The sequence below is a fragment of the Cephus cinctus genome, unplaced genomic scaffold (assembly GCF_000341935.2).
Source record: "Cephus cinctus unplaced genomic scaffold, Ccin1 Ccin1_scaffold1343, whole genome shotgun sequence".
Taxonomy (NCBI): Eukaryota; Metazoa; Arthropoda; class Insecta; order Hymenoptera; family Cephidae; genus Cephus; species Cephus cinctus.
The window spans coordinates 1,138,581-1,151,803 of NW_014333756.1; the positions used below are offsets into that span (position 1 = coordinate 1,138,581).

Below are 13,223 nucleotides of genomic sequence, written 5' to 3' on the forward strand. Positions count from 1 at the left end.
AATAGAATATCTCGCGAGAGAACAATGCTATAGGTTCTGTACGTAAAGCCAGCGACAACAAACGTATCAGCCAACTGATAGGCGGCTGCAGAAGATTGAGTAGCCAATAGAATTTGTCGCATCGCTTAGCTCGGTGTAAAGTCGTACCTTCTTAGAGTTCGCAGAACAGAAGATTTCCACTTTTTCGTTCTTTTCAAGAGTCCCGACCGTCGCGTACAGAGTCGCGAATGCGAGAAAGCAGCCCATGCAGCCTACCAAGCGAACTCTCCATTGAATGGTAAAGCGCCGAAGAAGTTTATGAACTGGTCCGTGCTTCTCTCAGTCGCAATCGTAACGATTCGAGACTTCGCGCCAGCATGTAAATCCACTTGGGAACAGACACCGGGAGAACCAGGGGAATATTAACGTGCCTTGCTGTTAGATTAGATACGAGTAGCTCGCGTTTAAATATACAGCAGATACTGGCTGATAGCCACAATAAAAATTAGCTACCGAGTACCCAAAAAAAATAGCAGACGAACACGCAATTCTGTGATGTATGTATTATTGGATTAATACGTGGGATTATCAGGCATATTTATGTATACCTACATATTGCTTGCCCATTTGATTTCTATGACAGAACCAACTTCAGGTGGTATATTTATACTGAATAACTATGTATATACAGAATACGCGGAGAAACACAGAAGACAGTTTCACGTGTATAATTAAAACGTTATACTTGTTGGCTTATCTTAATATGGCCTCCTTAAATTTTATTACTATACCTCGGTAGCTACGGGGACATGCGACCTATATAGGCTCCATATAAAGTTTAACGGTTTTATGTGAATTTCCAGAAAGTGAAAAAACAACCCAAGGACAGGGAGTCAGTCTGATTTTTCTAATACGTATTTTATTAACTAGATATTTCCGGCATATTTTTCAAACGTACGTTTTACATTAATTATATATTTAATTAGACTCTAATCGATTGGGATTGCTAAAATTCTTGAGTTTTAATTAAATACCACAGTATCCCCTATACGTATAGGCATGCATATATATATATATATAAACATATTCATGTGGCGTATGGGGGTACCTGTTCGTATTCCGTGTAAAAGCTGGCTGGCAAATGCTTTAAGATTACTCAGGCGTTTCCCGTGGGCAGTTGGAGAAGCCTGAAGTTATCATCGAGCGCGTAATGGACCGGAGGGACTCGATGAAATATTTAACTCCGCGGGATAATCATAAATCACAGTTACGCGGCATACAGGTTAACGTACGCAATGCAAATATTTCTCGTTGTGGAATTGACATTTATCATTTCAATATCTATCGTATGAAAACCCAAGGCCATGTTTATATTCTCGTTCGATCGGTATTTTCGTATGTAACATTGGTATTTTGTAGGTTACGAAATTTCTTGGTTTACCAATCGCAATGCTTGGTTCACCGTACATCGTATCGGAGGACATCTTGGATTACTGGGTAGCAGTTCGTGTATCTACGTGAGATTGCTACTGCGTATAACAACGTAGAGGTAAGCGTTTATCTATAGGGGACTGGTCTCGTTTCCTATGGGATCCCATACGAAGTGCAACGATATCCAGTTGCAGTGGTGGCCGATCGGTGTGCATAACGGACCGAGAATAAATCCGATAATATCGTATTCGAATGGACGATGGTAAATTGCATAATCTCGTTGGTGCATCTCGGGCGAGCAGCGTCACGTACGCACTGAGAAGGCAGTTTAGCTTATGTTAGAAGGTAAACCGGTATAGATTTTACTTTTTTTTTTTCTTTTTTACATTATCGAAACTCCGTCTTTCTTCTAGTCGATAATATTTCACTTGGAAACATATTGGAGTCTCGTGGTACAAGTTTCGTTGTGGTTTAATTTATATTTTTAATAACAATTCAAATCTTATATTTTTTATTCATACAAAATATAACACAATTTTGTCTTACGCTTTTATTTTCAAGCACGACTGTACTCTATGCGTATTGAAAATATACAAGAGAATCTATCACGAGATATGGAGACCATCTCGTGCGGTAAGAAGACACTGAGAGGTTACACGAGAAGGACCATGATATTCTCTCGTACAAGTCGCGGGATATAAGACACGTTACGGATGAACTAGACAGGGTAGTTTGATTTTGAAAAATTTTAAAATCTACCGCACGTCTTTTCATACGGATAAATTTTACATGTCTTATTACTCATCTACGTTTCCCTTGGATAATTTAATAGGACGAGTTATTAAATACCATAGAGCTCGCTGATTCGACGTGCTTGTAAATTCCTTCTGGTACCGATAAAAGTGCAGTGTCTAACGTGTCTAGAGAAAAGGAAGACGAACGCATGTAAAAGTGTTATCTCATAGGTAGAATTGATGGGGAGTCTGCCAAAGGGCTGTGGAACATCTCAAGGTAGTGGATGGCATCGGACATGCAAAGTTTGTGTTTCTTATTTATTTTTTGTTATTTTTATTTTTTTTCCTCTTATTTCTCTCTTCTATTCCTACTCCTCCGCATTCTCTTTTTTCTTCACTCAGACACCCTTCGAGCATGTACTTTAGTTCATTTTATCTTGCTCCTCCAACCAGTCACAATATAGCACGGCTCCAGCGCCATGGGTGTTTAATGCTGGCGATACATTCAGACTGGAATAATTTATGGTCGGAGCTCGTTTACACATTTTCACTGTGCAAAAGAGGCCCCGAGAAGATCTCTCCTTAGAAATACAGTTAAAGTATATCGTGGGGCTGATGCGCGAGTGTCTAGTTACTATTTCTTTTTTTCATCAATGATTTATCAGTCTTGCCAGAAAAATTTAAGGCTTTCATACTGACAATAGAGATACGGTAGATTATTTCCCAAAAAAATATTTAATGGCCCATATCAACATAGAATTGGGAATTTTTTTTATATTTAATTTTGGTATGCTATTATACGTATCTACGAAGCGTTGAGAAAATTACATATTTTTTTTTTATCGTTGATCTCTGACCCCTCTCTACACCTCGTTTTATTCACCTGACAAGAACGTTTACAACAATAGCCTCTTCGTAGGAATATACAAGACTCCCAATTACCTGTAATGAGACTATATAACACGGTATTCACCGTGAAAGGCTGCAAGTCAGAAAATGTTGGTAGGTTAAAAAAAAAAGTGATTTCGGAAATACTTCGATTTTTTTGAAAAATTATACAACAAATTTTCCAAGTATTTAACATCGAATATGCACGTGTACAGGTTTTGCTCGCGAGGATCGACATTTTTAAACGTGACTTTCGACACAGCCTCTTCGATGTAATTATTAAATTAATTATCACAGTACTCCGAAGACAGCCAAGCATCCATCTTCCTTTACAACGCAAAGCTTTAAAGAAAAAAGTCCCTAGGCTTAAACTTACTCGTTCTTTATTTGATCTTAGATTAATTCAATTAACCGTACCGTCCGCCGACACTTGGCAAATCGCTGTGAATTTATCACGCGTACTGTTTTCAAGCCTTTCGGTTCTCGTTTATTCGCGTGAATCGCGCCTGCGAAGAGAGAATAGAGAATTTCCGTTGCGCGCGGTGAAAGAAAAGAAAACAAATTAATAAACACACGCAGCGACTCGCTGTCGCTCTAGAGACGCATCATTAATTGCGGTCGCGAGAACGCAGTGCGCTTTTGTTGTACGCGAATAAAATAGAAGACAAAGTATAAGGTAAGGCATACTTTGCTACGAGGTTGGGCAGCCTGATGAAAGAATTTACAGACGTGCGTATACAACGAAAAAACGTTACAAGAATTTCTTGACAAGTTTATCGACGTCTCTCGTACGATTCTGGGCGATACTGCTTATGGATGAAAAAAAATTTGTATAATTCTCTCGTATCTCATAACACCTTTACATGGAAACTAGTTTCATTGACTGAAAATAATTCACTAATAATATTCAGTCACACCGGTAGCGAATTATTCTGGACTTGACGTACATACGTATACTGTCGAGTTTACATGAAACGGCATAAAGTACTACCGTATCTCTAGAGTGTACTTGACACGAGAATATACCGAGTCTCTTGATAGCAGAAAGAAAAGGATTGAAAATTGCCATGAAATAATATAGTATAGTTAGATACAGAGTGATTCGTTAATCAATAAAGGTTGATGATAAATGAAAAGTAAATATGTCCAATGAATTGTTTGTATATTGGAAAATTAGGGACTTATATAGTCAAATTCATAATAAACATACGACTTTGCAGTGTAAACTGTACATGGGATGCAGGTGACTGTGTTACCATATTGGTACCATTAAATATCAATTTCTAAGGTTTAATAATACGATCGTTTATTGAAAACTAGAAGTCTTGGTAAAAATCGGATAAACTGTTGTAGTTAAAGAGTAGTGGACTCTTGGAAATATCGATTAGTGGTATTAATCGTTCGACGAGTGGTTAACGAGCGTTTTATGTATACGCATCTTTATGGCTACGGGGCATATACAAAAGTCCCTTAAATAATAAGCTACAGCATGGAAAAGCCATCACGGTGCCAGGAGCACCATTTTGCACGATATGCACGCCCATTGCGGGTTTTATACGATCCACGTGAGATACGTGTATACTAGTATATACACGTACGTTACGTGCACACTCGTAGATCACGTGCGGGTACACTGTGAAGCCGTCATAAACTGAAATACAACAATTTCGTACGAAGTAAGTGATTCTAAGTTCATCGCAAGTGGATATTTCAAGCCACCCGTTAAATCCAGTAGGAGATGCAAAGCAGTTGTGAGAAGCGGAGGGAGCCACCATGTATAAGGAGGCTGCTATAATTGTTATGGGTTGTAATTGTAAGGATGCCACGTAGAGTATGGAGCTGGTATTATTAAGGCGGCATTACACGGGACTATATTTTATAAAATAATTTTTACAAAATTACCGGCTGCAAATTCAAACTCTATTTCATCTTGTACATACACTCAACGTCCGTCCATGTAGCATTGTTCTTAATTATTAACAATGAATATCTTTGTTCTCAGGAGAATATTCAAAGCGGCTTGAGTCCGTGAGAACTTTGTAAAGACCTGTAGCCAACGCAGGTGACGACGTCCACTCGCGAGATCGGCGTAATTTCAGTGGAGGTAATTTTCCTCCTGGTGATTGGTTGATCGTATGTGTTTTTTTGTTCCTACGGCGATGAAGAGAACCATGGTAGAAGGTATAGAGGGTTTATGGTACAAGATAGTTGTAGTGGCCGCCGCTACTGGCGCTGCCGTCGCTCTCCGTCCTTCCTTCAGTAAACGCAAGTGCAATGCAACGAGTTCGGTAATTATGCATTCGATCTTCCGAACGATTCATGCGTGGAGTGGATCGGATCGGTTCGATCTTTACTTCTTTTTTTATCCTTTATATACCAATTATTTAGTCTTTTTTCTATTTCACCATTCCTTTCCCTTTTCAGTAGCGTCATTACAAGATGTACGCATTTACATAGTACACGTATAGCTATATATATCTAAAAATAAGAGTGTATATTTTTTTGGTATAGTTTAATCCCGACCTGCTTGTATTTATTAGTGCATTTTTCTATCTGACAGAAAAATACACACAATACTTTCCACAGCCGGTATTCGCCATCCTTGCTGTCAATACCTGTCGAATATAATCATACACTGCCAGAAATATGATTGGGAAAGCAATAAGTGTACACTGCGCGCTTTATACACGGTGAGAAGCTAAAACGGTAGTAGTGTCACGAACAAATGGAGACCTTGACTGTATAGTACGGTATGCTAGAGTAGAGTGGCACGTTCGAAAAAGTGAAATCTAAATATCTAAGAGTCGCACAAGACGTACGAGCAGATGGAGTGTAGTGCCTGCGATCGCCACCCAAAGTGAGAGAGAAAACGCGTACACCAATCTCGATGGCAGTGGCCGTGTCGATGGCAGTGGCAGTGGCGATGCCCAGCCAAGAGAGAATGTACGCAGTGGGCTAAAGCCCACCTCTTCGCTGCGTGTTTGCTTAGCACTTTTGGCTCGAGAGGAAACAAGGCGTAGGATGCCTGTCTACCGTGGACTTTACGACTGCTGAATAAATTATCGTACACAAGTAAGGCCTCTTATTTCTTCACTCGGTTTGGGCCTCTTTATATTCTAGATTCCCTCTGTATTGCGCGCCCCTCTCTCTCTCACGCCAAATCTTCGGTTCGTGTGTCACGCATTATTTGAGAAACGCGCGTGGCTCGTAGAATTGGGTCTCTCGCGTGCTGCCATCTTTTCCGTCGATACTAACTATTATTTCTCTAATCTATTTCTATTAATATAACTGCCACTTGCACCGTGATCAAGGATTATGTGGGCTGCCTCCTATAATCCACTCGCCGAAATTATGGTGTTGGTTAACCTATAAATTCTTAACGGTATATTTGAAAATTAACCTACGAACGAAAGAGCCGCCAATCACGATATCTAAGGTTTTTGTTTTTGACTTTTTTTGACACTTCCCCTACGTACGAGACCGCAATTTGTTCCCCACAGTAATATCATTGTTTCAGCGACAAAGAAGTAACGCGAAAGATTGTTCGTCGATACCAAAAACCAATTTCGAACTATTGTTTATCGGGTTCGTACGATCAGCACGTTGCACATTGTGTACTGTAGTAAACCACAAACTACGTGTACGCTTAGGTCCCGGCGTAGCGTTTAAAAAGAAGAAAAGTTGTTCAGTCAGTCGTATAATACGCTTTTTCCTTGTTCGAATAGTTTTATTTTCTCCTTCTTTCTCTTTCATCCCCACTCTCCGATGCATTTAAGCGATACTTGAAAACAGTCGGATCCGCTAACTTATTGACATTACAGTGATCTTTGACTCATTGAATAGTTTCGTAAACACGTATAGAGCTACGGGGACGAAACATCATCGAATTAACATGTAAGATAAGCTACCAGAGTTTAATGGGAAATTGACGGCTGCCCGAGGAACGTTAAGGTAAAGTTGTGCCATCTTCTTGTACAAGCTTTACGTACCAATTAACTCCATGCTAATTGTTTCTGTACAGAATACACTAGCGGTGTCAATATTTATTTGTAGAAGGTACCAAAAGCCTCTTTTTACCACCTATTTTATGGGAATGACTTTGTGGTTTGGATAAGACATAAAAATGTACTGTGGCATTTTGTCTCTTTTTTTCGTCTTCTTCCTTCGTTCGTTGTTGCGGATAAACCGTATAAAGATAGTGCACTTTCCTTTTTTACCTGTTACTCCTAATTATGGGCTGTCCCTATGGTAGAGGGCTGGTGCACACGCGGAAAGTTAGATGGCAGTAGTGCTTAAGCGTAATAATAATTAATGCGAATCATGGAGTAATGGCCGGCGGGTTTCGAGACTAAATCACTCGTCGCTTATAAAAACGTAAACTCGCAATTACGCATTGTGAAGTGGTGCAGGCATTGATTGCGGACCACTTAATTTATTGCGGTCTAAAAGAGTGGCACCGCCCTGTATCTTGACTTCCTTGTGCTTCGCTCAATACCTGTGGAGTACGCGTACTCCGTAGATTGCTGTACATACATTATTTGTATACAAACTATATAGAATTTTTTCACGTCGACTTACACTCAGGTATTTACAATGTTACTTTCATGCATACAAAACATACCCAGTGGAACAAAATAACGTTCGACCGAAATTTCGTACTTTTACGACTCCCCATACACTTTTGGTAAGTTGTTATGCTTTTTCACTCTGTGAATAGGTCATTCTCGAAGTAGGAATATTCTTTCAGACTAAAAACTTTTAAGTGTCGCATACAGTCACGTAATTTGGACTTTTATATCGCATCGAGATTATAACGGTATCGCGCGAAGCGTCTCGTTAGGTAAAGAAATGTCGGAGTCCAGGGAGCAGAAAAAGTCCGAGAAAAAGATACCCAAGACAGCCTCCGGGGTCGACAATAATAAGTAAGACACACGGGAAGTCGACTTCGTTAAAATGCTAGGCCCTTAATTCGAGAGTAAATGAAAGAGAAACAGAGTCAGACAGCGTTTCCTTTGTTCCATTTAAGGAATAATGGTGACAGATAGGAATGATGGTACGTATAGTTTTTTTTTTTTTTTTTTATTATTTCCTAGTTCGTGTATGATAGAAATTTTTTTTTTACTTTTTATCAAAATTTCCTCCGATGGATACTGCTGTGAAGTTAGATGAAAACCAACCTAACCTACCTTCAGAGTAATTGTACCTAGCCAGTCGAAGCACCGCATAACTTAAGTCTAATATGGAAGTTCCAGATTATCATCTAGCAATTTACTGGCTGCGGTTATGTGTCGGGTCGTGTGAAGAACGCAGTAAGATTTGCCGTATTCTTCCTAACGGACTTTCTTTTCGAATTTCCCGGAAGTAGGTAAAACTCAACGATGCGTTGAGTTACGTGAAATTCACTGGAAAAATTCTTCATTGTATACCGTTGTAACAATCGTATTTTGTTCTCATTAATCTTACTCTCGTTTCCGTGTGATAGAATTCGAAAAAAAAAGAATACGATCAAAAGACAACACTGGATGAGGCTTCTGGCACGGCGATTGATCGGGACGTTTCTAGAACGAGATCGAAATTGCGCCAGACGAGACCACCTGATGTGCATTGCTTGAAGTAACCCAGAGCTTGTTGGCTCAAAACGTGACTCATCGAAGATTTATGAGGTTAGAATTTGTCGATCATCGATCACTGAATTGATCTACACTATAACGTTCGAACCTTAGTGGAAAATTATCCAACCCCTACTGTGATTTTTTCCAATAATAATTTTCTACCCGAACTTTTTGTATCCTTTGTACAAGATCATCTGCCGTTGATGTTTCCCGTATAAATTGAGGCATCAGACCTTTTTAATCGAACCGAACCCGTTCTGGTCTCCAATCGCGCGAAACGTATTAACGAAGTCATTGCCAGCTACTTGGCAGCTGTAACATGAAGTCATCATAAGAATTGCTGGCTACTTGTACGCATCGTACAGCAGATCGTACGTTCTTGTAAAAATGAATTTTTGAAATTCTCCTTACAAATACCCAATCCCTTACTCATTTTTGCTCAATGTGCACTGACGCTTCTAAACGTCAATTCCACCTGGTACTGATCATGGAGGACTCCCAAAATTTTTAATATCGTATCTATAGTGTCGATATTGTTTCTTCGACGTTTTTGTTTTCCCTATCTCTTTAAAAAAAAATTTTTTTTAATTTCTACGACGTATCCTACTAATCGGCAAACAACTCTATTGACGTCATCATGGACCACCACTGCTTAGAATAGAGACGGAACCCTCGGGAAATGTCCAAGACGCTAAGACCCGGGACCAGCTGTAGTCACCAGATCAGACCATCATATGTGAGTACCCGGGATTAGGCCCTTCCATGGCTGACCCACCATCCTACCAGGACATCCTACGGACTCTACTCGAAGTCCTAGGATGTGCTCAGTCCTATTCGTCCTACTGCCAAGTCTAGAGCCGTTTCCTATTTTATGTCTGATGGCACTCAACTCTTTCCTATGGTACCGTAGGGTTTGTCTTGTATTATTGCTTAAATCGTATAATAATTTTCCTGTCTAAATCAGGGGTTTGTCCCGCTACCACTGTGGTAATTAAGAGCCCTGTATTCTTTTGTGATCCTGAATTAATTTCTCCCATGTTAAAATTCCTAAATGTGGTTCATTGCCTGATTTCTATCTAGTTTGGTTGTACTAGGACCCCTGGTCCTGTCAGTCGTGAATCTCTAGTCTCCTTGTTTCTCCAAATGTATTAACCTCGTTAACGCTACAAAATTCACCGTCAAACTGACCCGACTCATTTTGTCATGCTTTTAGCTGCTCTTGAGCTCCTATATTTTACTAACCTTCCTTTCTTGCGCATGCTATTTGCCACTATGTGCTTCTCTCGGTATAAGGAAGCTGGCATATGAGTTTTACATGGATTATTTTTAAAAAATATTCTGAAAAAATTTAACGATCTCTGTGCTAGACAAGGAAGTGGTTTCTCGATCGTGGTTCTAGAATATTGAACGTTTAGTCACGGAAACCACGCGTGGTTTATGTCGGCACGCTGTTCTCGGGCGGCCAACGCCCGCCATTGAAGTTCTACGAACAAACATAGCAGCTGTAGGAAAAGAATACGAAGGTTCTCAATGTGTTGTAATATATATATATGCAATGGGGTATTGGTATCCGAATTTGGTAATGATATAATATTATGAAGCTTCTCCGTTTCGTATTGAACAGGCGGTTTTTAGTATTTCCAAATACTTTATGAAAATAAAATTGACAATGTGAATTTTATGATTTTTTGAATTTAAAAAAATAATTTTTTGTGGATTTCCTTCGATCAGATCCTGTTTCATTGTACTTTGAAAAATATGAATTTCCTTTTATAAATTTCTCGAATCCAGAGTGTCACTGGTCCCCGTAGGAAATGGCTGACGCATTATTACTGGCACCAGGTTGCACGGTGGATGCGTATTGAATAAGTATGCGCCTTTAACGCGCGTTCGTGCGTGAGAGGAAACAGAAACGCTTTGGTACGTCGTCTTTCGGGCCGAATGGAGCCCCATATGAATTCACCCAGCAGATTTGAGAATGTCTGAGTCATCGAAGTATATTTACGTTGCATATCGTCGGATACATGTACCATTAGCTATATATGTATATATTATAATAAGTTTTATATGAAAAGTGTATCCAATACATATATAAAAACTTTTGGGCATGACCATCGCATGAAGCATCAGAAATGACCTGATCGGGGGAAAACTTTCTATGCGGAAACGCGTTCTCGCCAAACGGAACCGGAAGCGGAAATAATTAGATTCGAGCTGCGATGCATGGTTGCTTATGAAAAAATGGAATATTTCGCTAAATATAAAATAAAAGAGAGAAAAGTATGAAAATTTATAAGAATACTTAGAAATATCATTTTTTAATCACTGCACTCGATGTGTATTAAGAGAAAATTCTATAACTAGTACGGAATAATACTACGAAAAATGTAGTTAATCTGTTGTTAGTGCGCACCTAGTATAGTTAGTCGAAAACTCTATTAAACAGAACCAGAATAACTGATAGGTTGAAATCGTATGGCGAATCGTCCACCCGTTACATGGCTCGGGTTCCATTAAGAGGCTCGGTTGGGGTTGATCTAATTAGTTTTAATTGACATAGCAGGAGTTCCGGAGACAGTGGCTGACATTGCGAAAAATAAGAAACACTTACCGGTCCTATATGTTACTTGATTCTTGATCTTTCTGCATTTGATCGCCTCCTTAATCCAATGGTACAGTAGAACGTGGTAGGGATATAAAAAGAGAATACTAAATTCCAACGAATATCCTTCGAGAAAATTCTTCACTACACTTTTACACACCACTGGAGCACGACACAGAGACGATGAAAAATGGAATTCGCTAGAAAGGGCACTAGATGGAAATTCTTCTGAGACGTTTCTTGTGCGGGCATCAAATTCATCAGATAATGCAATGGAAAGCATCGAAATCTCTGGACGTTAGACGCGTCGAGTAAATTTTTGTACGTAACATTTTGTAATGTGCAAAAAATATTCTTGTTACTCCGTTTTACTTTTGGCACACCATTTGAAAAATTATTTTTTACACATTGCAACGAATTTCAAACAAACTGTAAAAGCTTTTGACACAATTATCATTTTTTTTTCTCTTTTGGTTTTATTCCTTCACACAAAACTTATTGACATAATTAGCTGTAACTTCATTTGGCACGTGCATACTTGATTTTCATTCATCTGCGATTTTCGTGACCATTCGGAAAAATCCTTTTGAAACACGTATGTCGATACGAACCGTAACGAAAAGACGGTTCTACCGAGACTGATCCATGGATCCTGTAGTGGATCGAGGGATCCCAACGTTCGTGGGACTTGCATGGATCTCTCTCCCCCCTCTACACCTGTTTTTCAGCCTGCCCACCACTCACCAACCCTCTCCACTCTTCTTTAGTACTCTATTTCTTTTTTTATATGTACCCCCTCCAAGCAGGATACTCCCCAAGATCACCCTTCACCGTTTGTGCCCTTTTCCACTTCTTTTGCGCCATATCTTTCTAGCCACTATGTATCCCGGCAGCACGATAATACCTTTTTGTCTAATTATACGTCCTGGCAATTATTCTTTGTTCTTTATGTTAGTTTTTTTTTTCATTTATACGTATATATATACCTCCAGGTGATTCACGTGTCTAACTACAATGCTCGCTCACATATGAATGCCTCTGATATTTTGTATTATTTTTTATTTGTACATACATCGCTAGAGATTTTGGTGCATTTACATCGTTGTTGGTACTATTGAAAATTTATAATTTCAAATTACGCCCTACAGTTTTCACGCTTCATTATATTCAAAAATAATTATTCTTCGCTCGCCATATGTCACGCTTGGTCCACATTTATTCGCATGTTTTCTTTCCAAGATACAAAATTAGGAGCTATTGGTATTTATTGTGTGTCTTTTTTTTAACATCGAACATAAAAAAATTTTCTGTATCTTTTGCTTCTGGATTTTGAAAATGGATGTTATAAGGCAAATTCATTTTACCAGTAGTTGTGGTGCTAGATTATATGATTATAACTCTTTAGTCCATTGGTTTTCAGGCGTCTTGTTTTACCTAATTTGATTCAGGCAATTTGATCAACTTGCTGACATCTAGTGGAGCCTCGTGAAACTTCATGTATGTCCAGGGAAGTCGTATATAAAATGTCCCTAGACACGAAGGCTCTAGCTTTTATCGAATTGTGTCCAGAGATGAGTACGGAGATGCACAACGCTACGGTTTTAGGCGATACTAAAAGCACGGCGCTGAATCCCAGCGGCGAGTCCGGAAGTAGAGTTATGTGATCATAGTCTCCGTCGATAATGCGGATCCCGTCGTAGCCGAGCTAACCGCGATCACGAACGTGTAGCTTGCCGGGCAGAGTCCTTCGCTACTTATCGCTGGTTCCCAAAGCAACACTTAGAACGAGACAGCTCATCGGATATAGCCTAAATACTTATTTTCTTTGCAATCCTAAATTCGATCGCACAGTGTAAGCTCGGTAAGTTTAATATGACAAAAGCAAGCAACTCATGTCTGCCTGCATTGAAGCGTATGATGCCACAAGCATATTTAATACATATTTTACCGATGTTACGTAGCAGAACGATTGTTGAA

At 39.4% G+C, this 13,223-nt stretch overlaps 1 protein-coding gene and 1 long non-coding RNA gene across 4 annotated transcripts in view; one reads left to right on the top strand and one right to left on the bottom strand.

The window, feature by feature from the left end:
- The window catches only part of LOC107273038 (ankyrin repeat domain-containing protein 6), a 48,599-nt gene extending 36,652 nt beyond the window's left edge, over nt 1-11,947 (bottom strand). For both annotated transcript variants that reach the window (XM_025090365.1, XM_015750834.2), the window contains exon 1: nt 11,256-11,947. The gene's annotated coding sequence lies outside the window, so the exon portion shown is untranslated. The remainder of the gene's footprint in view (nt 1-11,255) is intronic.
- On the top strand, nt 1,408-7,206 carry LOC112495146. 2 transcript variants are annotated; one of them, XR_003061442.1, is made up of 5 exons: nt 1,408-1,528; nt 1,599-1,755; nt 5,035-5,320; nt 5,593-6,104; nt 6,854-7,206. It is a non-coding gene; the product is annotated as an uncharacterized LOC112495146 (long non-coding RNA). The 2 variants fall into 2 exon arrangements; XR_003061441.1 differs by having other exon boundaries at nt 5,035-6,104.
- Nucleotides 11,948-13,223: the final 1,276 nt, after the last annotated feature.